General features: G+C 50.2%; 1 protein-coding gene across 1 annotated transcript in view; it reads left to right on the top strand.

Moving 5' to 3' along the window:
- The first annotated feature begins 266 nt into the window (after nucleotides 1-266).
- DAG1 (dystroglycan 1) overlaps nucleotides 267-27,500 on the top strand; it is a 43,466-nt gene continuing 16,232 nt past the window's right edge. Inside the window, exon 1 of the mRNA XM_073645195.1 lies at nucleotides 267-447. The gene's annotated coding sequence lies outside the window, so the exon portion shown is untranslated. The remainder of the gene's footprint in view (nucleotides 448-27,500) is intronic.

Here is a 27,500-nt window from a genome sequence, read left to right as displayed (position 1 = left end):
TTCTCCCGGCCTGTATATATATATACACTGCACAGTACCTCTTCTCCTGGCCTGTATATATATATACACTGCACAGTACCTCTTCTGATCTGATTGGTCAGTCCTGTGCAGCGTTTGTTCTCTGGTGTCTGCCCCTTCTGTATTCTCTGTTAACTCTTCCAGTCCTGGGCCGGCACTGATGGCAGCGGCGGGACTGACCCCCTGTGCTGAGAGGACGGAGCCATTGATGTGACAGCGCTGCTCTGTCACCATTGGAGGCGGCTGCAGCCAATCATCGGCGGCTTCTCTGGCAGCGGTGGGGGATGGGCTGCTGTTTGGCTTCTTGCAGGACTAGCACCTTAGACTGAAGGCCTGAGCTGCGGAGCACAGGACCCCCGGCACAGGACCTCAGAAACAGGACCTCGGGCACAGGGTTGTCCATGGGAATGAAGCTGCGAGACATGAAAGGTACTGTGCCCCCCTCCGTCACCGTGCTCCCCCAATGTGACCGTGCTCCCCCCGTCACCGTGCTCCCCACTCCGTCACCGTGCTCCCCCAATGTGACCGTGCTCCCCCTGCCGTCACCGTGCTCCCCCTGCCGTCACCGTGCTCCCCCCGCCGTCAGCGCGCTCCCCCAACGTGACCGTGCTCCCCCCGTCGCCACCGTGCTCCCCCCGTCGCCACCATGCTCCCCCCGTCGCCACCGTGCTCCCCCCGTCGTCACCGTGCTCCCCCCTCCTTCACCGTGCTCCCCCCGTTGTCACCGTGCTCCCCCCCCCCGTCGTCACCATGCTCCCCCCGTCGTCACCGTGCTCCCCCCGCCGTCACCGTTCTCCCGCCGTCACCATGCTCCCCCCTCCGTCACCTGTGCTCCCCCCTCCGTCACCTGTGCTCCCCCCTCCCGTCACCTGTGCTCCCCCCTCCCGTCACCTGTGCTCCCCCCTCCCGTCACCGTGCTCCCCTCTCCGTCACCGTGCGCCCCCCTCCGTCACCGTGCTCCCCCCTCCTTCACCGTGCTCCCCCCAACGTCAACGTGCGCCCCCCTCTCCGTCATAGCTCAGGGCGATGATGTATCCTGGTCACATGACCATGTCTGGTGGTCTGATCACTTCTGATCACCAAGTCATCTCTACATCGGCCATCTCGCTGCGGGTCGGGATACGGGGACATCTCGCTGCGGGCCAGGGGGTCGAAACACGAGGACGTCTCGCTGCGGGCCAGGGGGTCGGGACACGGGAACGTTTCGCTGCGGGCCAGGGGGTCGGGACACGGGAACGTCTCGCTGCGGGCCAGGGGGTCGGGACACGGGAACGTCTCGCTGCGGGCCAGGGGGTCGGGACACGGGAACGTCTCGCTGCGGGCCAGGGGGTCGGGACACGGGAACGTCTCGCTGCGGGCCAGGGGGTCGAAACACGGGGATGTCTCGCTGCTGGCCAGGGGGTCGGGACACGGGGACGCCTCGCTTCGGGCCAGGGGGTCGGGACACGGGGACTTCTTGCTGCGGGCCAGGGGGTCGGGACACGGGAAAATCTTGCTGCGGGCCAGGGGGTCGGGACATGGGAACATCTTGCTGCGGGCCAGGGGGTCGGGACACGGGAACATCTTGCTGCGGGCCAGGGGGTCGGGACACGGGAACATCTTGCTGCGGGCCAGGGGGTCGGGACACGGGGACATCTCGCTGCGGGCCAGGGGGTCGGGACACGGGGACATCTCGCTGCGGGCCAGGGGGTCAGGACACGGGGACATCTCGCTGCGGGCCAGGGGGTCAGGACACGGGGACATCTCGCTGCGGGCCAGGGGTCGGGACACAGACGTGTCGAGGCAGGCCAGGGGGTCGGGACACGGGGACGTCTCGCTGCGGGCCAGGGGGTCGCGGTACCAGTATGAAGTTCCCCCTCCCTTTCTCTATCAGTGAAGTGGACATTGATATTCAGAGTCATACAGTAAACAGTTACCGTCAGAAGGGGACAGCCACCATGAATAAGTAGACGTCCTCCCAACAAAAACCCCAGACCTGCACCCTCCCCACCACAGGACACGGCCCTGCTGACCCCTCCGGCCTCCACGTTGTGTCTGACTACTGACATCTACCTTTTATCTCTTTATCTCATTTCCCGCATCCATAGTAACCGCTGCCGAGGTCCACTGGCCTCTCCGCCCCCAACCACCGACGTCCACTGGCCTCTCCGCCCCCAACCACCGACGTCCACCGGCCTCTCCGCCCCCAACCACCGACGTCCACCGGCCTCTCCGCCCACGGCTGCCAAGGTCCCCTGACCCTTCCGCCCCCAACCACTGACGTCCACCGGCCTCTCTGCCCACGGCTGCCAAGGTCCCCCGACCCCTCCGCCCCCAACCACCGAGTCCACCGGCCTCTCCGCCCATGGCTGCCAAGGTCCCCCAACCCCTCCGCCCCCAACCGCCAAGGTCCTCCGCCCCCGACCGCCGAAGTCCTCCCGCCCTGACTGCCGAACTCCTCCGGTCCCCCCCAGAATTGCCCACCCAACCTAACTAAAACCCCCTATTATACAATATATACAGAAACCAACATCACGGAACACAACCTACATACTCACCATCAAAGGCTCAAGTTCGATGCCGGCAAACCTTCTATTCAGGAGACATAAATACAAAAAAAAAATCTAGGGTGGAAAGACATCAGCCCACCACCAGGATATAGGAGTACTACCGGGCTAATGCACCCTGAAGAAAAAGCCCCTCCAGAGGTGGGCCGCCCTCCGGGCACCCAGTCTTTCATACTCCAGAGAACGTACCTTCACCAGGTCACCTAGGATGTTCCTACAGACTTTATCTACATGGAGGATTTTACTCTGTGTCGAAACTAAAACTCGTGCGTTCCACGTGAAATACCGGACCACTGCACTTACTATGAATAAAGTGTCTCGATCCCTTCTCCCAAGGTCTCCGAACGCTTCATAGGCCCACCCGGCGTAGGACAGAGTAGCCAGCCGCGGCCAACCAATGGAAGCCCCCACCCTGTTGTACACCTCTGTATTAAAGCGACAATGAAGCAGGAAGTGCTCCATGCTTTCCAGCATGTTAGCACAAGCCTCACGGGGGCAATTCCTGTCCTCAGAGCTCCTGTCCTTCAAATTGTCCCTCACATACAACTTACCTTGGAAGCAGCGCCAAGTCAAGTCCCAGTACTTCTTGGAGATCCTGCTAGAATTTAACAAACTCAACCCAACCTCCAGATCCCGACTTGGGCAGTCCTTGAGGACCAATGGACTCTGAAAATGAGAAAGCAAGACCCTCATATCGAGGAGTTTTCTCGGGAGGGACCTCACCTCCCACATTCCCAGACCCCACCAGCGGATTATTTTCAGGACCAGGGTAACATAAGCCGGGAGATGCCCATGTGGTGTGTGAAGATCCTTCAATATTCTCTCTGTCTCCCATTCCTTTGCAGGAGAATACCCACGGAGAAGCCCTCTCTTTCCAGAGGTTTGGCACATTAACTTTCAAGAAGGTGTTCACTAGGAACACCATGGGGTTCACCATGTTCAACCCACTAGTCTCCTCGTGTGGTAAGTTACCTCCCACTTGACTAGGTTTAGTCTATTCCCCCGTAACATCTGGAAGAACAGACTGTAGACCCATGTCCAGAGAGGCTCCGGCAAGGCACAGACGCTGCCCAGGTAGATTAGCAAGGGGAGCAGGAAAGCTCTGCACAGGCCAACCCTTTCCCTCAGGGTCAAAGACCAACCCCTCCATTGGTCCACTCTTTGGGCGACACCTTTGATTCTGCTTTCCCAGTTTTTCGTGGGGTAATCACCCTGGCCGAATTCGATGCCCAGGACTTTGGCATGTTCTTGAGGTTCGGGGAGGGTGTCCGGAAGATCAAACCCGGGATCTCTGCCTCCCAGCCAGAGACTCTCACACTTATCCTGGTTGACCTTGGACCCGGATGCCTCCGAGTAGCTCTCTACTTCTGCCATCACCACCATTGCCTCCTCTTGCGAAGAAACAAAGACGGTGACATCGTCCGCGTAGGCCACTACCCTCAGGATAGCCTCCGGCGCTGCCCCGCCCATCCGCACCCCAGCCAACGGTCCACAATCGATCCTTCTGAGGAAGGGATCAATCGCAAACACGTAAAGCAAAGGGATAAGAGGACAGCCCTGACGGACACCAGATCCTACCCCGAAAGGTTGTCCAATCCACCCATTTACCAGAGAAAAAGTCTCAGCCCCTGCGTACAAGGTCTTAAGCCAGTCCACAAACCCTCCAGGCAGACCATACCTCAAAAGAGTGGACCAGAGGTACTCGTAGTTAACCCGATCAAAGGCTTTTGCCTCATCCACGGTCAGCAACAACCCCTTCCAAAGGCCAGCCCTGCCTTGCTCCACGGCCTCTCGGACACCAAGAACAGCACTAAAAGTGCTACGGCCAGGAACGCAGCAGTGCTGAACCTCCGAAAGGAGCCAGGGTGCAAACTTCACCAGCCTGTTGAAAAGTATCTTAGCCAAAATCTTCCTGTCCACATTGAGACGTGCTATGGGACGCCAATTCTCAACGCTTGACGGATCTTTACCCTTCGACAAAATGATCAAAGCTGACCTCCACAATGATCTCGGCAGAGTGCCCGAGGAGAGACACTCATTAAACACCCGAGTCAAGAGGGGGACCAAAGAGTCCCTAAAGGTCCTAAAGAACTCGGATGTTAAGCCATCCGGACCTGGTGACTTTTTGGGCCTAAGCCCATCGATCGCCAGTCTCACTTCCTCTTCTTTGGTTGCTTCTACCAAACCGCCCAGCGAGAGGTCAGCCCCTGGCTCAGGTACAGATTCAGCCAGGAAAGCCGACATCCCGTCACGATCAAGACCCTCCTTCCCAAGAGGTGCGAGTAGTAGGAACTGACGACCTCCAAGATCCCTGATCTGGACCTTCTCAGGGACCCCGTACTGTCCATCAGCCCCGTCACTATCTTACTATTCACTGACATCTTACAGTTTCTGTAATGGTCGGGGGAGCAGTACTTCCCGTAGTCCCCCTCGAAAACCAAAGATGCGTGCCTATCGTACTGACACCTCTTGAGCAAGGACTTCACTCTGGAGATCTCCTCGCGGCTACCTCCAGTCGAGACAAGATGCTCGAGTTTCCTCCCCAGGCTCTGATACAGGTGATCCCTGTTCAGGCTTCTGAGGTTCGAGAGCTGCCAGAAGAATCTCGCCACCCGATGTTTGAACATCTCCCACCACTCCGACTTAGTCTTACTTAGGCCCAGCAATGGTACCTGGCTCTGAAGTAATTCCTCAAAAGACCGTCTTACAGCTGCTTCCTCAAGAGTGACGAATTCAGCTTCCAATAACCTCTTCCCATCCGAGGAGTCTCTGTAACGTTCAGAGAAAACATAATCAAACAGTGATCGGAGAACTCCACCTCCACAACCGACAATGAAGAGACAGCCTTCTTCTTGAAATAAAACCTGTCTATCCTAGACCTGCACTGACTACCTCTAAAAAAGGTGAATACCGTGTCGCCCGGGTTGTGCCGGATGTGGACATCCACCAGGCGAGCCTCACTTACTGTCCTGTTTAACGCAACGCAGTCATAAGCCAGCCGGTCTCCGGAACCTCCTCTATCACAGGATCTCCTGACATTGTTGAAATCCCCTCCGAAGCCCACCTGCCGACTCGAAAATAAAAAAGGTTTGATCTTCAGGAAGAGACATTTGCGGTCCCTCTTGGACTTGGGACCATAGATGTTAATGAGCCAAAGCTCCTGTCCCCCCATGGAGACATCTAGGATCAAGCATCTCCCCATTTCTAATTCGATCACTCGTCTGCATTCAACCGCTGTGGTCTTAAAAAGGATCGCTATACGTCTCAGCCGCAAGAGACCAGTAGGAGGGTCCATGCCTCCACTCAAGCCTTGCTTTATGCAAGGTTGATATATCGGTCAACCTGGTCTCCTGCAAAAGCAAAATGTCGGCGTCAAGTTGGCCGAGAAAATGAAAGGCTGTGTACCTTGCCGCATCTGACTCTATGCTGCAAACGTTAATAGTTGCCAGCTTCAGTGGGGTGGGTGCCGCCATCATGATTGAATTAGATAGCCTTTTTCTTCCCACCACTGACAGTCCCAACCTCTTCCTCTGATCATGATGGGTTTTTAGTGCTTAAGAAAGACAGACTCATCAGTTCTCTCCTTACATACATTCTTACCCTTTTCTGGTAGTTGTGGGTTAGTCCCCCCCTCAGAAAGCTTTTTATTTGCCCCCCCAGAGGAAGACCCAGACACCTCCTGAGCCAAAACCACCTTGTCCGCAACCTCCGGCCCCGGGTCCCCGTCCTCCCCTTCCAGAGGGAAGTCCTGGAGGGCACGGAACCGGTTGGAGAGATCCACCAGAGGGGGGGGGCGGCTGAACCCTCCAATGGCGCCTGGATCACGGCCAGAGAGTCAGAGGTGTCACACTCCAAAGAGGCAGCTCGAGACCTGGTCCCCCTCCTACCTCTGGCTGTCCTTCTTTTACCCTTTTTCTGTGATCACTCCCCCTCTCCCTCATCAAGACTAATGAAGGTTCCTGGGAAGACGTGGCCTCCTCTCGCTCTTCCCTTATAAGTCTCTTGACTTCCTCGCTCAATTCGCTGTCTTTAGGATCCTCAGCTGCAAGTGAAGTACTTGGGTCAGAGTTTAGGGACATTACTCCCTGCCCCCTGTCCCCACGGCGCTGCTCCTGCCGCCTGATGGTGGATGGCGGCAGCTTGCTCCTCACCGGATCCCTGCCTCCCTCGCCCCTACTGGTCCCTTCACCGGCAAGATTAGTCCTGGCTTTTGCCTGTCCCGCACCTGCCGCTTTCAGGACCGCATTGGCGAAGGAACGCGAACAGCGACTGAACGGGTGACCGAGGTCACCACACAAGTTACACCTAATCCTGCGACAGGCAGCAGCAAGATGACCAAGGTCCCCACACAGTGCGTATTTCTGGGTGGTACACTGCGCACTGAAGTGTGTGGGGCTACTGCACCTGTGACAGACCTTAGGCTGCCCCCGGTGGAAAATCAAGATCCTATCCCTCCCCAAAAAGGTTGAGGAGGGGATATGGGTAACAGTGTTTCCCGAAACCTGCAATCTCACCATGAAGGTCCAGGCCCCTGACCAGATACCATGGTCATCAAGATTCTTTTGAGGAATATCGGTGATCTCTCCGTATCAACTCACCCAGGTCGTAATGTCCATACAGGAAAGCGACTCGTTACTAGTCAAAATGGTCACTTTCCTGACTGAATTCTGGCGGGTTATTGCCAGGGGAAAGAGACCATGCCATTCGGGGCGACTCCGAGCCAGCTCATGGCGAGACCAGAAAAGCTCAAGGCCCTCCGGTCTCACGAAGCTGACATCGAAGTAGGAGGTCCCGTAGGGATCGATCAAGGCAAAGATGTCATATGCCGCAAAGCCCATCCCCAGCAGGAGCTCAACCACCTTCGACCTATCAGGACAGGCATCCTTGCTCACCCACTGGAGACGGGCCACGTTCCTACGGTTACACCTCTGCCCCGTTGTCGGCAGAGACCAGACAGTCTCTGCCCCTCTATCTCGGAAGGCTGAAAGACCATGTCTCTCTATCCAGAAAGACAGATCAACCTCCCTCCCCTTTACAGTGATGGAGCTCTCCCCTCTCCTCAGGGCGTCCAGGAGCTGCTGTTGCAAGTCACCATCCCCAGGGCCCCCAGACGAGGGCGCACTACTACCCCCAGCACTGACAGCTCCTGAATAGCTTTGGGCTGAAGCCCCCGCCAATGCTGGGGGGGCAGCGCCTACTTCCCCCCCCCACCAACACCAGTGCTGCTCCCATCATTCATTCCACTACTACTCCCACCATTTGCTGCACCACTACTTTCATTCCCCATACTTGTCACTCCATTACTGACACCTCCCGTCACCCCATTACCACTATTCTCACCATTTACCCCACTGTTCTCTGCACCTTCCACAGTCACCTCCATTCCTTGTGTCTGGTGTCTCTGCACTCACACCTGCTGGGCCGGGGGAGGGGAGCACTTCCAGAGACTCCTTTCCCTGCAGCACCACACCCTCTTTCCTGGCTTTCTGCAGGTCCTCTCCTGGAGCGCCCTGCCCCCCTACTGCTGCATTTTGTTCCCTATCCTGGGCAGACTGTTTGTCTGGCACTGCTGCCTGCTCTGTACCCACGGATTTTGGGGCCTTAGTATCGATTCTGGGCGCCGGGGCACACTGCCCCCCTGTCGCAGCAGTGCGCCCAGTGTTCCTCACAGAAGTTTTTTTCTGCTGCTTTATCTGCCTCATCCTTCTTAGCAGGCGGCTCCCCTGTCCCAGCTGCCCCCCATTTTCTCCTCCGTTGAGGCGCACTGCGCCCCTGTCACCACAGTGCGCCTCACTTCACCGGCTCCAAGAGCCGCCTTGCCTGATGCTGGAGCGGTGTGCCCCCCTCTCACAGCGGCGTGTACAACTCCACAGGACTTCCTATGTCCGACGCCGCGAGTACCTCCACAGCCTCGCCCCCTGCACTGTTCCCCGTACAGATGGCAGCATCGCCGGACGTCCTTCTCCTCTCCCCACCTTGCCTCTGCCTCGGACCCACTGCAGAGCCCGTGCCTTTAGGTTTGGTGGGGCTTACACAGGAGGTGGCAGACGCAACATCAGACATTGGTGCCTACTTGTAACTCACCACCTCCTGTGCGGCTCCTCCGGTCTTCCTCTTCCTCTTCTTTGTCTCCTCCACTGGTTCGTCCTCTCCGAAGGAAAACCAAATCAAGTCTACAGGAGACTCCAGCAGTCGAATCTCCCTCAGTAATCCACCTTCTTGCTCCTCTTCCTCCCCTGACACTCCAGTCTGTTGGGTTGGTGTCCTCTGCCCTGCAGGGAGGCCGCTTGGTCTCTGGCTCTGCCCCTCACTCTCCCGCTTGGTTCCAGCACCTGGGACTCCAGTCACCTCTTCATCCTCCTCCTCTTCACTAAGGACGCCTGCTGGCGGTTCTCCTGAGGTGTTTAACCCCTTCATTTCCGAGACACGCTGCCGGCTCTTAACCCTCTCCAGGAAGGAACCTGCGCTTTTCTCAATCCCCTCCCGGAGGAGCACCAACCTGACCACCTCGTCTCTGAGGGCTTTAAACCTCAAGGAGGTCACGGGTCTTTCCTTGAGGGACGCCCGGGTGTTCAGGACCCGGGCCTCCCGCAGCTCCTCTTTCAGCTGGGTTAGTGCTTTGCCGGCGTCCTCGTACTTTCGCAACATGGCGACCACTCGGGAGGAGAAGGAACTTGGGGACTCGCTGGAGCTCATCTTCCCCCAGGATCTTGCTGGGCTCTTCTTCCTGGGACCAGGGGTGCCCCGGTCTCCCTCTCTGGGCTGGAGATGAACCGTCTCAGGGTTGGAGTAGGTGGGTACGGTCTTCCCCACCCTTCCTGATCGCCTCACTCCCTCCTGGGCCGGTTGCTGTTGCTCACTGTACCCCGCCGGCATGGACTGGGAAACAGAAGTCTGGGAAGCCATGGTGGCCTCCCAGGTAGCATGCCTCTCCCTGAGGAGAAGAGAGGCAGACTACGGGCCTCCTCCTGGGGAGAAGAGAGGCAGACTACGGGCCTCCTCCTGGGGAGAAGAGAGGCAGACTACGGGCCTCCTCCTGGGGAGAAGAGAGGCAGACTACGGGCCTCCTCCTGGGGAGAAGAGAGGCAGACTACGGGCCTCCTCCTGGGGAGAAGAGAGGCAGACTACGGGCCTCCTCCTGGGGAGAAGAGAGGCAGACTACGGGCCTCCTCCTGGGGAGAAGAGAGGCAGACTACGGGCCTCCTCCTGGGGAGAAGAGAGGCAGACTACGGGCCTCCTCCTGGGGAGAAGAGAGGCAGACTACGGGCCTCCTCCTGGGGAGAAGAGAGGCAGAGGCCTCCTCCTGGGGAGAAGAGAGGCAGACTACGGGCCTCCTCCTGGGGAGAAGAGAGGCAGACTACGAAAGTCCTAGAGCTCCTCAGACAGCTGCTACTCTTAGCAAGGAGTAATAGATTGTAGTCTCCTGTCCTACAGTCGCATTTGCCTCATATGTTATACCCCCACACCCTGCGCCGTACCCCCACACCTTGCACCGTACCCCCACACCCTGCACCGTACCCCCACACCCTGCACCGTACCCCCACACCCTGCACCGTACCCCCACACCTTGCACCGTACCCCCACACCCTGCACCGTACCCCCACACCCTGCACCGTACCCCCACACCCTGCTCTGTACCCCCGCATCCTGCACCGTACCCCCGCACCCTGCACCGTACCCCCGCACCCTGCTCTGTACCTTCGCACCGTACCCCCACACCCTGCTCCTTACCCCCGCACCCTGCTCCTTAACCCCGCACCCTGCACCGTACCCCTGCACCGTACACCCACACCCTGCTCTGTACCCCCGCACCGTACCCCCACGCCCTGCTCCGTACCCCCGCGCCCTGCTCCGTACCCCCGCGCCCTGCTCCGTACCCCCGCACCCTGCACCGTACCCCCGCACCCTGCACCGTACCCCCGCACCCTGCACCGCACCCTGCACCGTACCCCCGCACCCTGCTCTGTACCCCCGCACCGTACCCCCACACCCTGCATCGTACCCCCACACCCTGCATCGTACCCCCGCACCCTGCTCCTTACCCCCGCACCCTGCTCCTTACCCCCGCACCCTGCTCCTTACCCCCGCACCCCCACGCCCTGCTCTGTACCCCCGCACCGTACCCCCGCGCCCTGCTCCGTACCCCCGCGCCCTGCTCCGTACCCCCGCGCCCTGCTCCGTACCCCCACGCCCTGCTCCGTACCCCCGCGCCCTGCTCCGTACCCCCGCGCCCTGCTCCGTACCCCCGCACCCTGCACCGTACCCCCGCACCCTGCACCGTACCCCCGCACCCTGCACCGTACCCCCGCACCCTGCACCGCACCCTGCACCGTACCCCCGCACCCTGCTCTGTACCCCCGCACCGTACCCCCACACCCTGCATCGTACCCCCACACCCTGCATCGTACCCCCGCACCCTGCTCCTTACCCCCGCACCCTGCTCCTTACCCCCGCACCCCCACGCCCTGCTCTGTACCCCCGCACCGTACCCCCGCGCCCTGCTCCGTACCCCCGCGCCCTGCTCCGTACCCCCGCGCCCTGCTCCGTACCCCCGCGCCCTGCTCCTTACCCCCGCGCCCTGCTCCGTACCCCCGCACCCTGCTCCGTACCCCCGCACCCTGCTCCGTACCCCCGCACCCTGCACCGTACCCCCGCACCCTGCGCCGTACCTTCGCACCGTGTGCCGTACCCCTGCACCGTACCCCCGCACCGTGCGCCGTACCCCTGCACCGTACCCCCGCACCGTGCGCCGTACCCCCGCACCCTGCACCGTACCCCCACACCCTGCTCTACCCCCAGACCCTGCGTTGCACCCCCATTGTACCGCCACACCCTGCTTTACTCTGCAGCGGTACCTGCCTGTAACACGCCATCAGCTGTGTGAGTAGGATCGGGGGTTTCCCTGACCCCACAGTTTTGGCTTAGATCCTCAGTGATCACTGACGACCGCCATCACTACTCATTCCCCGCATCGAGGAGATAAGTCGGGGAGGACGGCGCCGAGATCTCCAGGTTCTGCTGGTGCTTGTAGTTCTCCATTTGTGGGCTGCATGTGTTTGGGTCTTGGTGCAGCAGACGACGCTCTGCAGATTCCAACACCATGAAAAATGCTCCCATCATGTTTCCATGGGAACAGGAATCCTGCAAGACAATCGCTCGGCTCTTAGGGACGGAGGTCATTGGGGACACCGAATCTACCAAGAGGGAACCCGGACTGCAGAGGCTGTACAGCGCAGGGATCTGTTAGGGAGCGCTCACACTGAGATATTCATGTTCAACCCCAATAAAAAACTTCTTCAAATACTTTTGTAATAATCCTCATATGTTCTAATCCCAGGATGTGCGGCACTGGTCTTCACATCTATGGCTCCAATGGTGCTGGTCTTCACATCCATGGTGCTGGTCTTCACATCTATGGCTCCAATGGTGCTGGTCTTCACATCCATGGTGCTGGTCTTCACATCTATTGTGCCCATGGTGTTGGTCCTCACATCTATGGTGCCCATGGTGCTGGTCTTCACATCCATGGTGCTGGTCTTCACATCTATGACGCCCATAGTGCTGGTCTTCACATCTATGACGCCCATAGTGCTGGTCTTCACATCTATGGCTCCAATGGTGCTTGTCCTCACATCTATGGTGCCCATGGTGCTGGTCTTCACATCTGTGGCTCCAATGGTGCTGGTCTTCACATCTATGGTGCCCATGGTGCTGGTCTTCACATCTGTGGCTCCAATGGTGCTGGTCTTCACATCCATGGTGCTGGTCTTCACATCTATGGTGCCCATGGTGCTGGTCTTCACATCTATGGTGCCCATGGTGCTGGTCTTCACATCTATGGTGCCCATGATGCTGGTCTTCACATCTATGGTGCCCATGGTGCTGGTCTTCACATCCATGGTGCTGGTCTTCACATCTATGACGCCCATAGTGCTGGTCTTCACATCTATGACGCCCATAGTGCTGGTCTTCACATCTATGGCTCCAATGGTGCTTGTCCTCACATCTATGGTGCCCATGGTGCTGGTCTTCACATCTGTGGCTCCAATGGTGCTGGTCTTCACATATATGGTGCCCATGGTGCTGGTCTTCACATCTGTGGCTCCAATGGTGCTGGTCTTCACATCTATGGTGCCCATGGTGCTGGTCTTCACATCTATGGTGCCCATAGTGCTGGTCTTCACATCCATGGTGCTGGTCTTCACATCTATTGTGCCCATGATGCTGGTCTTCACATCTATGGTGCCCATGGTGCTGGTCTTCACATCCATGGTGCTGGTCTTCACATCTATGACGCCCATAGTGCTGGTCTTCACATCTATGGCTCCAATGGTGCTGGTCCTCACATCTATGTTGCCCATGGTGCTGGTCTTCACATCTATGGCTCCCGTGGTGCTGGTCTTCACATCTATGGCTCCAATGGTGCTGGTCCTCACATCTATGGTACCTATGATGCTGATCTTCACATCTATGGTAACCATGGCTCTGGTCTTAAGATCTGTGGTGCCCGTGGTGCTGGTCTTCACATCTATAGCTCCCGTGGTGCTGGTCTTCACATCTATGGTGTCCATGGTGCTGATCTTTGATCTTTATGCCTATCGCATATGTGGCATTGGTTTTCACAACACCCTGTCTGGGGCCACCTCTGCAGCCCACGGCACCACTGAACTTAGCAGCGCAGGTGGCGCTGACCACCTTGTCTTTGGTATCTATGGGGAAAAGGGAATTGGCGCCAGTGAGAATGAAAGGAACAGGCAGGTAATCGTTCATGGTTGTCCTCCGTGTCTGCTCGCCCTGTGCAATAGAACATGGCTGCTAGTTGTCTGTGACGGGAGTTATAGAGAGCCAGGAATGTGGTCTCATCTTTCCCCTCCCCCTCTGTGAAGCGCTGACCCTCTAAGCCCCACTCAGGTGGAAAGATTCCCAAACAGAAACTTTCCTGAACCTTCTCTGTAAGGTTTCCTTAAAGTCTCCCAGTACAACGAGCTGGGGGGGGGGGGCGCATCATCCCCCAGTATGACGAGCGGGGGCGCATCATCCCCCAGTATGACGAGCGGGGGCGCATCATCCCCCAGTATGACGAGCGGGGGCGCATCATCTCCCAGTATGACGAGCGGGGGCGCATCATCTCCCAGTATGACGAGCGGGGGCGCATCATCCCCCCGTATGACGAGCGGGGGCGCATCATCCCCCCGTATGACGAGCGGGGGCGCATCATCCCCCCGTATGACGAGCGGGGGCGCATCATCCCCCCGTATGACGAGCGGGAGCGCATCATCCCCCCGTATGACGAGCGGGGGGCGCATCATCCCACCGTATGACGAGCGGGGGGCGCATCATCCCCCAGTATGACGAGCGGGTGCACATGATCCCCCAGTATGACGAGCGGGGGGCGCATCATCCCCCGGTATGACGAGCGGGGGGGCGCATCATCCCCCAGTATGACGAGCGGGGGCGCATCATCCCCCAGACATAGACATGTCCTCTCCAGGTGGCATCTTCATAATACTTCTGATAACAGAGTTGTACTCATTATTACTCTCCTTACTCCTTATTAGCCTCCTTATTACTCTCCTTACTCCTTATTAGCCTCCTTATTACTCTCCTTACACCTTATTAGCCTCCTTATTACTCTCCTTACACCTTATTAGCCTCCTTATTACTCTCCTTACACCTTACTAGCCTCCTTATTACTCTCCTTACTCCTTATTAGCCTCCTTATTACTCTCCTTACACCTTTTTAGCCTCCTTATTACTCTCCGTACTCCTTATTAGCCTCCTTATTGCTCTCCTTACACATTATTAGCCTCCTTATTACTCTCCTTACTCCTTATTAGCCTCCTTATTACTCTCCTTACACCTTTTTAGCCTCCTTATTACTCTCCTTACTCCTTATTAGCCTCCTTATTGCTCTCCTTACACATTATTAGCCTCCTTATTGCTCTCCTTACTCCTTATTAGCCTCCTTATTACTCTCCGTACTCCTTATTAGCCTCATTATTACTCTCCTTACACATTATTAGCCTCCTTATTGCTCTCCTTACTAGCCTCCTTATTACTCTTCTTACTCCTTATTAGCCTCCTTATTACTCTCCTTATTCCTTATTAGCCTCATTATTACTCTCCTTACACATTATTAGCCTCCTTATTACTCTCCTTACTCCCTACTAGCCTCCTTATTACTCTTCTTACTCCTTATTAGCCTCCTTGTTTTTCTCATTACTAGCCTCCTTATTACTCTCCTTACTCCTTATTAGCTTCCTTATTACTCTCCTTACTCCTTATTAGCCTCCTTATTACTCTCCTTACTTGCCTCCTTATTACTCTCCTTACTCCTTATTAGCCTCCTTATTACTCTCCTTACTCCTTATTAGCCTCCTTATGACTCTCCTTACTAGCCTCCTTATGACTCTCCTTACTAGCCTCCTTATCACTCTCCTTACTCCTTATTAGCCTCCTTATTACTCTCCTTACTAGCCTCCTTATTACTCTCATTACTAGCCTCCTTATTACTCTCCTTACTCCTTATTAGCCTCCTTATTACTCTCCTTACTCCTTATTAGCCTCCTTATTACTCTCCTTACTCCTTATTAGCCTCCTTATGACTCTCCTTACTAGCCTCCTTATGACTCTCCTTACTAGCCTCCTTATGACTCTCCTTACTAGCCTCCTTATGACTCTCCTTACTCCTTATTAGCCTCCTTATTACTCTCCTTACTCCTTACTAGCCTCCTTATTACTCTCCTTACTCCTTATTAGCCTCCTTACTAGCCTCATTATTACTCTCCTTATTCCTTATAAGCCTCCTTATTACTCTCCTTACTCCTTATTAGCCTCCTTATTACTCTCCTTACTCCTTATTAGCCTCCTTATTACTCTCCTTACTCCTTATTAGCCTCCTTATTACTCTACTTACTCATTAGCCTCCTTATTACTCTTCTTACTCCTTATTAGCCTCCTTATTACTCTCCTTACTCCTTACTAGCCTTCTTATTACTCTCCTTACTAGCCTCCTTATTACTCTCCTTACTCCTTATTAGCCTCCTTATTACTCTCCTTACTACTCTCCTTACTCCTTATTAGCCTCCTTATTACTCTACTTACTCATTAGCCTCCTTATTACTCTCCTTACTCCTTATTAGCATCCTTATTGCACTCCTTACTAGCCTCATTACTCTCCTTACTAGCCTCCTTATTACTCTTCTTACTAGCCTCCCTATTACTCTCCTTACTCCTTGTTAGTCTCCTTATTACTCTCCTTACTCCTTATTAGCCTCCTTATTACTCTCCTTACTAGCCTCATTATTACTCTCCTTACTACTTATTAGCCTCCTTATTACTCTGCTTACTCCTTATTAGCCTCCTTATTACTCTCCTTACTCGCCTCCTTATTAGCCTCCTCATTACTCTCCTTACTAGCCTCCTTATTACTCTCCTTACTAGCCTCCTTATTACTCTCCTTACTCCTTATTAGCCTCCTTATTACTCTGCTTACTCCTTATTAGCCTCCTTATTACTCTCCTTACTAGCCTCCTTATTACTCTCCTTACTCCTTATTAGCCTCCTTATTACTTTCCGTACTCCTTATTAGCCTCCTTATTACTCTCCTTACTAGCCTCCTTATTACTCTCCTTACTAGCCTCCTTATTACTCTCCTTACTCCTTATTAGCCTCCTTATTGCTCTCCTTACTCCTTATTAGCCTCCTTAAAACTCTCCTTACTCCTTATTAGCCTCCTTATTACTCTCCTTACTCCCTACTAGCTTCCTTATTACTCTCCTTACTCCTTATTAGCCTCCTTATTACTCTCCTTACTAGCCTCCTTATTACTCTCCTTACTCCTTATTAGCCTCCTTATTACTCTCCTTACTAGCCTCCCTATTACTCTCCTTACTCATTAGCCTCCTTATTACTCTCCTTACTCCTTATTAGCCTCCTTATTACTCTCCTTACTAGCCTCATTATTACTCTCCTTACTCCTTATTGGCCTCCTTATTGCTCTCCTTACTAGCCTCCTTATTACTCTCCTTACTCCTTATTACTCTCCTTACTCCTTATTAGCTTCCTTATTACTCTCCATACTCCTTATTAGCCTCCTTATTACTCTCCTTACACCTTATTAGCCTCCTTATTACTCTCCTTACACCTTATTAGCCTCCTTATTACTCTCCTTACTCCTTATTAGCCTCCTTATTACTCTCCTTACACCTTATTAACCTCCTTATTACTCTCCTTGCACTTTTTTAGCCTCCTTATTACTCTCCGTACTCCTTATTAGCCTCCTTATTACTCTCCTTACACATTATTAGCCTCCTTATTGCTCTCCTTACTCCTTATTAGCCTCCTTATTACTCTCCTTACTCCTTATTAGCCTCCTTATTACTCTCCTTACTCCTTATTAGCCTCCTTATTACTCTCCTTACACCTTATTAGCCTCCTTATTACTCTCCATACACCTTATTAGCCTCCTTATTACTGTCCTTACTCCTTATTAGCCTCCTTATTACTCTCCTTACACCTTATTAACCTCCTTATTACTCTCCTTGCACTTTTTTAGCCTCCTTATTACTCTCCGTACTCCTTATTAGCCTCCTTATTACTCTCCTTACACATTATTAGCCTCCTTATTGCTCTCCTTACTCCTTATTAACCTCCTTATTACTCTCCTTACTCCTTATTAGCCTCCTTAAAACTCTCCTTACTCCTTATTAGCCTCCTTAAAACTCTCCTTACTCCTTATTACTCTCCTTACTAGCCTCCTTATTACTCTCCTTACTCCCTATTAGCCTCCTTATTACTCTTCTTACACCTTATTAGCCTCCTTATTACTCTCCTTACTCCTTATTAGCCTCCTTATTACTGTCCTTACTTGCCTCCTTATTACTCTCCTTACTCCTTATTAGCCTCCTTATTACTCTCCTTACTCATTAGCCTCCTTATTACTCCCCTTACTCCTTATTAGCCTCCTTATTACTCTCCTTACTCCTTATTAGCCTCCTTATGACTCTCCTTACTAGCCTCCTTATGACTCTCCTTACTCCTTATTAGCCTCCTTATTACTCTCCTTACTAGCCTCCTTATTACTCTCTTTACTAGCCTCCTTATTACTCTCCTTACTCCTTATTAGCCTCCTTATTGCTCTCCTTACTAGCCTCATTATTACTCTCCTTACTCCTTATAAGCCTCCTTATTACTCTCCTTACTCCTTATTAGCCTCCTTATTACTCTCCTTACTCCTTATTAGCCTCCTTATTACTCTCCTTACTCCTTATTGGCCTCCTTATTACTCTCCTTACTAGCCTCCTTATTACTCTTCTTACAACTTATTAGCCTCCTTATTACTCTCCTTACTCCTTACTAGCCTCCTTATTACTCTCCTTACTAGCCTCCTTATTACTCTCCTTACTCCTTATTAGCCTCCTTATTACTCTCCTTACTCCTTATTAGCCTCCTTATTACTCTCCTTACTCCTTATTAGCCTCCTTATTACTCTCCTTACTCCTTATTAGCGTCCTTATTACTCTCCTTACTAGCCTCCTTATTACTCTTCTTACTCCTTATTAGCCTCCTTATTACTCTCCTTACTAGCCTTCTTATTACTCTCCTTACTAGCCTCCTTATTACTCTCCTTACTCCTTATTAGCCTCCTTATTACTCTACTTACTCATTAGCCTCCTTATTACTCTCCTTACTCCTTATTAGCCTCCTTATTACTCTCCTTACTCGCCTCCTTATTAGCCTCCTTATTACTCTCCTTACTCCTTTTTAGCCTCCTTATTACTCTCCTTACTAGCCTCCTTATTACTCTCCTTACTAGCCTCCTTATTACTCTCCTTACTCCTTATTAGCCTCCTTATTACTCTTCTTACTAGCCTCCCTATTACTCTCCTTACTCCTTGTTAGTCTCCTTATTACTCTCCTTACTCCTTATTAGCCTCCTTATTACTCTACTTACTAGCCTCATTATTACTCTCCTTACTACTTATTAGCCTCCTTATTACTCTGCTTACTCCTTATTAGCCTCCTTATTACTCTCCTTACTCGCCTCCTTATTAGCCTCCTCATTACTCTCCTTACTAGCCTCCTTATTACTCTCCTTACTAGCCTCCTTATTACTCTCCTTACTCCTTATTAGCCTCCTTATTACTCTGCTTACTCCTTAGTAGCCTCCTTATTACTGTCCTTACTAGCCTCCTTATTACTCTCCTTACTCCTTATTAGCCTCCTTATTACTCTCCTTACTCCTTATTAGCCTCCTTATTAGTCTCCTTACTCCTTATTAGCCTCCTTATTACTCTCCTTACACCTTATTAGCCTCCTTATTACTCTCCTAACGCCTTATTAGCCTCCTTATTACTCTCCTTACGCCTTATTAGCCTCCTTATTACTCTCCTTACGCCTTATTAGCCTCCTTATTACTCTCCTTACGCCTTATTAGCCTCCTTATTGCTCTCCTTACTCCTTATTAGCCTCCTTATTGCTCTCCTTACACCTTATTAGCCTCCTTATTACTCTCCTTACTCCTTATTTGCCTCCTTATTACTCTCCTTACTCCTTATTAGCCTCGTTATTACTCTCCTTACTCCTTATTAGCCTCCTTATTACTCTCTTTACTCCTTATTAGCCTCCTTATTACTCTCCTTACTAGCCTCCTTATTACTCTCCTTACTCCTTATTAGCCTCCTTATTACTCTCCTTACTCCTTATTAGCCTCCTTATTACTCTCCTTACTCCTTATTAGCCTCCTTATTACTCTCCTTACTCCTTATTAGCCTCCTTATTACTCTCCTTACTCCTTATTAGCCTCCTTCTTATTCTCCTTACACCTTATTACTCTCCTTACACCTTTTTAGCCTCCTTATTGCTCTCCTTACTGCTTATTAGCCTCCTTATTGCTCTCCTTACTCCTTATTAGCCTCCTTATTATTCTCGTTACACCTTATTAGCCTCCTTATTACTTTCCTTACTCCTTATTAGCCTCCTTATTACTCTCCTTACTGGCCTCCTTATTGCTCTCCTTACTAGCCTCCTTATTACTCTCCTTACTCCTTATTACTCTCCTTACTAGCCTCCTTATTACTCTCCTTACTCCTTATTAGCTTCCTTATTACTCTCCTTACTCGCCTCCTTATTACTCTCCTTACTCCTTATTAGCCTCCTTAATACTCTACTTACTCCTTATTAGCCTCCTTATTACTCTCCTTACTAGCCTCCTTATTAGCTTCCTTATTACTCTCCTTACTCGCCTCCTTATTACTCTCCTTACTTCCTACTAGCCTCCTTATTACTCTTCTTACTCCTTATTAGCCTCCTTATTACTCTCATTACTAGCCTCCTTATTAGCTTCCTTATTACTCTCCTTACTCCTTATTAGCCTCCTTATTATTCTCGTTACACCTTATTAGCCTCTTTATTACTCTGCTTACTCCTTATTAGCCTCCTTATTGCTCTCCTTACTCCTTATTAGCCTCCTTATGACTCTCCTTACTAGCCTCCTTATTACTCTCCTTACTCCTTATTAGCCTCCTTATTACTCTCCTTACTCCTTATTAGCCTCCTTATTACCCTTAGTAGCCTCATTATTACTGTCCTTACTCATTAGCCTCCTTATTGCTCTCCTTACTCCTTATTAAGCTCCTTATTACTCTCCTTACTAGCCTCCTTATTTCTCTCCTTACTCCTTATTAGCCTCCTTATTACTCCTTACTCCTTATTAGCCTCCTTATTACTCTCCTTACTAGCCTCCTTATTACTCTCCTTACTCCTTATTAGCCTCCCTATTACTCTCCTTACTCCTTATTAGCCTCCTTATTACTCTCTTTACTCCTTATTAGCCTCCTTATTACTCTCCTTACTAGCCTCCCTATTACTCTCCTTACTCCTTATTAGCTTCCTTATTACTCTCCTTACTCGCCTCCTTATTACTCTCCTTACTCCTTATTAGCCTCCTTAATACTCTACTTACTCCTTATTAGCCTCCTTATTACTCTCCTTACTAGCCTCCTTATTAGCTTCCTTATTACTCTCCTTACTCGCCTCCTTATTACTCTCCTTACTTCCTACTAGCCTCCTTATTACTCTTCTTACTCCTTATTAGCCTCCTTATTACTCTCATTACTAGCCTCCTTATTAGCTTCCTTATTACTCTCCTTACTCGCCTCCTTATTACTCTCCTTACTCCTTATTATCCTCCTTATTACTCTCCTTACTAGCCTCATTATTGCTCTCCTTACTCATTAGCCTCCTTATTACTCTCCTTACTCCTTATTAGCCTCCTTATTACTCTCCTTACTAGCCTCCTTATTACTCTCCTTACTCCTTATTAGCCTCCTTATTACTCTGCTTACTCCTTATTAGCCTCCTTGTTACTCTCCTTACTCCTTATTAGCCTCCTTACTCGTTAATAGCCTCCTTATTACTCTCCTTACTCCTTATTAGCCTCCTTATTACTCTCCTTACTCCTTATTAGCCTCCTTATTACTCTCCTTACTCCTTATTAGCCTCCTTATTACTCTCCTTACTCCTTATTAGCCTCCTTATTACTCTCCTTACGCCTTACTAGCCTCCTTATTGCTCTCCTTACTCATTATTAGCCTCCTTATTGCTCTCCTTTCTCCTTACTGGCCTCCTTATTACTCTCCTTACTCCTTATTAGCCTCCTTATTACTCTCCTTACTAGCCTCATTATTACTGTCCTTACTCATTAGCCTCCTTATTGCTCTCCTTACTCCTTATTAGCCTCTTATTACTCTCCTTGCTCGCCTCCTTACTAGCCTCCTTATTACTCTCCTTACTCCCTGTTAGCCTCCTTATTATTCTCCTTACTAGCCTCCTTATTACTCTCCTTACTAGCCTCCTTATTACTCTCCTTACACCTTATTAGCCTCCTTATTACTCTCCTGATTAGCCTCCTTATTACTCTCCTGATTAGCCTCCTTATTTCTCTCCTTACTAGCCTCCTTATTTCTCTCCATACTCCTTATTAGCCTTCTTATTGCTCTCCTTACTCCTTATTAGCCTCCTTATTACTTTCCTTACTCTTATTAGCCTCCTTATTACTCTCCTTACTCCTTATTAACCTCCTTATTACTTTCCTTACTCCTTATTAGCCTCCTTATTACTCTCCTTACTCCTTATTAACCTCTTATTGCTCGCCTCCTTATTAGCCTCCTTATTATTCTCCTTGTGTTATATAGTAAATGATGGGTGCTATATAGGGGTTGATGGGTGTTATATAGGGGTGAGTGTTATATAGTAAATGATGGGTGTTATATAGGGTTGATGGGTGTTATATAGGGTTGATGGGTGTTATATAGGGTTGATGGGTGTTATATAGGGTTGATGGGTGTTATATAGGGGTGATGGGTGTTATATAGGGTTTATGGGTGTTATATAGGGGGTGACGTTGTAATATAGGATTGACGGTGTTATATAGGGGTGATGGGTGTTATATAGGGTTGACGGTGTTATACGGGGGTGATGGGTGTTATATAGGGGTGATAGGCGTGATATAGGAGGTGATGGTTGTTATATGGGGGTGATGGGTGTTATATAGGGGGTGATGGGTGTTGTATAGGGGTGATGGGTGTTATTTAGGGGTGACGGTGTTATATAGGGGTGATGGGTGTTATTTAGGCTTGACGGTGTTATATAGTAGATGATGGGTGTTATATAGGGATGATGGGTGTTATATAGGGGTGATGGGTGTTGTATAGGGTTGATGGGTGTTATATAGGGTTGATGGGTGTTATATAGGGGTGACGGTGTAATATAGGATTGACGGTGTTATATAGGGGGTGACGGTGTAATATAGGGTTGACGGTGTTATACGGGGGTGATGGGTGTTATATAGGGGTGATAGGCGTGATATAGGGGTGATGGTTGTTATATGGGGGTGATGGGTGTTATATAGGGGGTGATGGGTGTTGTATAGGGGTGATGGTTGTTATATAGGGGTGATGGGTGTTATATAGGGGTGATGGGTGTTATGTAGGGGTGATGGTGTTATATAGTAGATGAAGGGTGTTATATAGGGGTTGATGGATGTTATATAGGGGTGATGGGTGTTATATAGGGGTGATGGGTGTTGTATAGGGGTGATGGGTGTTGTATAGGGGTGATGGGTGTTATATAGGGGTGATGGGTGTTATGTAGGGGTGATGGTGTTATATAGTAGATGATGGGTGTTATATAGGGTGATGGGTGTTATATAGGGGTGATGGGTGTTATATAGGGGGTGATGGGTGTTATATAGGGGGTGATGGGTGTTATATAGGGGTGACGGGTGTTATATAGGGGTGATGGGTGTTATATAGGGGTGATGGGTGTTATATAGGGGGTGATGGGTGTTATATAGGGGGTGATGGGTGTTATATAGGGGGTGACGGTGTAATATAGGATTGATGATATATAGGGGTTGATGGGTGTTATATAGGGGTGTGTGTTATATAGTAAATGATGGGTTTTATATAGGGGTGATGGGTGTTGTATAGGGGTGATGGGTGTTGTATAGGTGTGATGGGTGTTTATAGGGGTGATGGGTGTGATATAGGGGGTGATGGGTGTTATATAGGGGGTGACGGTGTAATATAGGATTGATGATAATAGGGGTTGATGGGTGTTATATAGGGGTGTGTGTTATATAGTAAATTATGGGTTTTATATAGGGGTGATGGGTTTTATATAGGGGTGATGGGTGTTGTATAGGGGTGATGGGTGTTATTTAGCGGTGACGGTGTTATATAGTAGACGATGGGTGTTATATAGTAAATGATGGGTTTTATATAGGGGTGATGGGTGTTGTATAGGGGTGATGGGTGTTGTATAGGGGTGATGGGTGTTATGTAGGGGTGATGGGTGTTATTTAGCGGTGACGGTGTTATATAGTAGACGATGGGTGTTATATAGTAAATGATGGGTTTTATATAGGGGTGATGGGTGTTGTATAGGGGTGATGGGTGTTATATAGGGGTGATGGGTGTTATATAGGGGGTGATGGGTGTTATATAGGGGGTGATGGGTGTTATATAGGGGGTGATGGGTGTTATATAGGGGGTGATGGGTGTTATATAGGGGGTGATGGGTGTTATATAGGGGTGACGGGTGTTATATAGGGGGTGATGGGTGTTATATAGGGGTGATGGGTGTTATATAGGGGTGATGGGTGTTATATAGGGGGTGATGGGTGTTATATAGGGGTGATGGGTGTTATATAGGGGTGATGGGTGTTATATAGGGGGTGATGGGTGTTATATAGGGGTGATGGGTGTTATATAGGGGTTGATGGGTGCTATATAGGGGTGATGGGTGTTGTATAGGGGTTGATGGGTGTTATATAGGGGTTGATGGGTGTTATATAGGGGGTGATGGGTGTTATAGGGGTTAATGGGTGTTGTATAGGGGTGATGGGTGTTATATAGGGGTTGATGGGTGTTATATAGGGGTGATGGGTGTTATATAGTAAATGATGGGTTTTATATAGGGGTGATGGGTTGTTGTATAGGGGTGATGGGTGTTATGTAGGGGTGATGGTGTTATATAGTAGATGATGGGTGTTATATAGGTGTGATGAGTGTTATATAGGGGTGATGGGTGTTATATAGGGGGTGAAGGGTGTTGTATAGGGGTGATGGGTGTTATATAGGGGTTGATGGGTGCTATATAGGGGTGATGGGTGTTGTATAGGGGTTGATGGGTGTTATACAGGGGTTGATGGGTGTTATATAGGGGTTAATGGGTGTTGTATAGGGGTGATGGGTGTTATATAGGGGTTGATGGGTGTTATATAGGGGGTGATGGGTGTTATATAGGGGTGACGGTGTTATATAGGGGTGATGGGTGTTATATAGGAGTGATGTGTTATATAGGGGGTGATGGGTGTTATATAGGAGTGATGTGTTATATAGGGTGATGGGTGTTATATAGGGGTGACGGTGTTATATAGGGGGTGATGGGTGTTATATAGGGGTGATGGTGTTATATAGGAGTGATGTGTTATATAGGGGGTGATGGGTATTATATAGTAGATGATGGGTGTTATATAGGGGGTGATGGGTGTTGTATAGGGGTGATGGGTGCTGTATAGGGGTGATGGGTGTTATATAGGGGTGATGGGTTTTATATAGGGGTTCATGAGTGTTATATAGGGGTGATGGGTGTTATATAGGGGTGATGGGTGTTATATAGGGGGTGATGGGTGTTGTATAGGGGTTGATGGGTGTTGTATAGGGGTGATGGGTGTTATATAGGGGTGATGGGTGTTATATAGGGGTGATGGGTGTTATATAGATAGATGATGGGTGTTATATAGGGTGATGGGTGTTATATAGGGGTGATGTGTTATATAGGGGGTGATGGGTATTATATAGTAGATGATGGGTGTTATATAGGGGTGATGGGTGCTATATAGGGGTGATGGGTGCTATATAGGGGTGATGGGTGTTATATAGGGGTTGATGGGTGTTATATAGGGGTGATGGGTGTTATATAGGGGTGATGGGTGTTATATAGGGGTTGATGGGTGTTATATAGGGGTGATGGGTGTTGTATAGGGGTGATGGGTGTTGTATAGGGGTGATGGGTGTTATATAGTAGATGATGGGTGTCATATAGGGGTGATGGGTGTTATATAGGGGTGATGGGTGTTATATAGTAGATGATGGGTGTTGTATAGGGGTGATGGGTGTGTATAGGGGTGATGGGTGTGTTATAAGGGTGATGGGTGTTATATAGGGGTGATGGGTGTTGTATAGGGGTGATGGGTGTTATATAGGGTGATGGGTGTTGTATAGGTGTGATGGGTGTTGTATAGGGGTGATGGGTGTTGTATAGGGGTGATGGGTGTTGTATAGGGGTGATGGGTGTTATGTAGGGGTGATGGTGTTATATAGTAGATGATGGGTGTTATATAGGTGTGATGGGTGTTATATAGGGGTGATGGGTGTTATATAGGGGGTGATGGGTGTTGTATAGGGGTGATGGGTGTTGTATAGGGGTTGATGGGTGTTATATAGGGTGATGGGTGTTGTATAGGGGTTGATGGGTGTTATATAGGGGTTGATGGGTGTTATATAGGGGTGATGGGTGTTATATAGGGTTGATGGGTGTTATATAGGGGTGATGGGTGTTATATAGGGTGATGGGTGTTATAATAGGGGTGATGGGTGTTATATAGGGGTGATGGGTGTTATATAGGGGTGACGGTGTTATATAGGAGTGATGTGTTATATAGGGGGTGATGGGTGTTATATAGGAGTGATGTGTTATATAGGGGGTGATGGGTGTTATATAGGGGTGACGGGTGTTATATAGGAGTGATGTGTTATATGGGGTGATGGGTGTTATATAGGGGGTGATGGCTGTTATATAGGGGTGACGGTGTTATATAGGAGTGATGTGTATATAGGGGGTGATGGGTGCTATATAGGGGTGATGGGTGTTATATAGGGGTAGATGGGTGTTGTATAGGGGTTGATGGGTGTTGTATAGGGGTTGATGGGTGTTGTATAGGGGTGATGGGTGTTATATAGAGTGATGTGTTATATAGGGGGTGATGGGTATTATATAGTAGATGATGGGTGTTATATAGGGGGTGATGGGTGTTATATAGGGGTGATGGGTGTTATATAGGGGTGATGGGTGTTATATAGGGGTTGATGGGTGCTATATAGGGGTGATGGTGTTATAGTAGATGATGGGTGTTATATAGGGGTTGATGGGTGCTATATAGGGATGATGGGTGCTATATAGGGTGATGGGTGCTATATAGGGGTGATGGGTGTTGTATAGGGTGATGGGTGTTATATAGGGGTTGATGGGTGTTATATAGCGGTGACGGTGTTATATAGGAGTGATGTGTTATATAGGGGGTGATGGGTATTATATAGTAGATGATGGGTGTTATATAGGGGTTGATGGGTGTTATATAGGGGTGATGGGTGTTATATAGGGGTGATGGGTGTTATATAGGGGTGATGGGTGTTATATAGTAGATGATGGGTGTTATATAGGGGTGATGGGTGTTATATAGGGTGATGGGTGTATATAGGGGTGATGTGTTATATAGGGGTTGATGGGTGTTATATAGGAGTGATGTGTTATATAGGGGGTGATGGGTATTATATAGTAGATGATGGGTGTTTATAGGGTGATGGGTGCTATATAGGGGTGATGGTTGCTATATAGGGGTGATGGGTGTTATATAGGGGGTGATGGTGTTATATAGGGGTGATGGGTGTTATATAGGGGTGATGGGTGTTATATAGGGGTGATGGGTGTTATATAGGGGTTGATGGGTGTTATATAGGGGTGATGGGTGTTATATAGGGGTTGATGGGTGTTATATAGGGGTTGATGGGTGTTATATAGGGTTGATGGGTGTTATATAGGGGTGATGGGTGTTGTATAGGGGTGATGGGTGTTGTATAGGGGTGATGGGTGTTGTATAGGGGTGATGGGTGTTATATAGGGGTGATGGGTGTTATATAGTAGATGATGGGTGGATGATGGGTGTTATATAGGGGTGATGGGTGTTATATAGGGGTGATGGGTGTTATATAGGGGTGATGGGTGTTGTATAGGGGTGATGGGTGTTGTATAGGGGTGATGGGTGTTATATAGGGGTTGATGGTGTTGTATAGGGGTTGATGGGTGTTGTATAGGGGTGATGGGTGTTATATAGTAGATGATGGGTGTTGTATAGGGGTGATGGGTGTTGTATAGGGGTGATGGGTGTGTTATAAGGGTGATGGGTGTTGTATAGGGGTGATGGGTGTTATATAGGGGTGATGGGTGTTATATAGGGGTGATGGGTGTTGTATAGGGGTGATGGGTGTTATATAGGGGTTGATGGGTGTTATATAGTAGATGATGGGTGTTGTATAGGGGTGATGGGTGTTTTAATAGTAGATGATGGGGTGTTGTATACGGGGTGATGGG

This window comes from Phyllobates terribilis, unplaced genomic scaffold (assembly GCF_046119375.1).
Source record: "Phyllobates terribilis strain yellow unplaced genomic scaffold, ASM4611937v1 Scaffold_8__6_contigs__length_399053987, whole genome shotgun sequence".
Classification (NCBI taxonomy): Eukaryota; Metazoa; Chordata; class Amphibia; order Anura; family Dendrobatidae; genus Phyllobates; species Phyllobates terribilis.
This window is presented reverse-complemented; position numbering and strand designations above follow the sequence as displayed.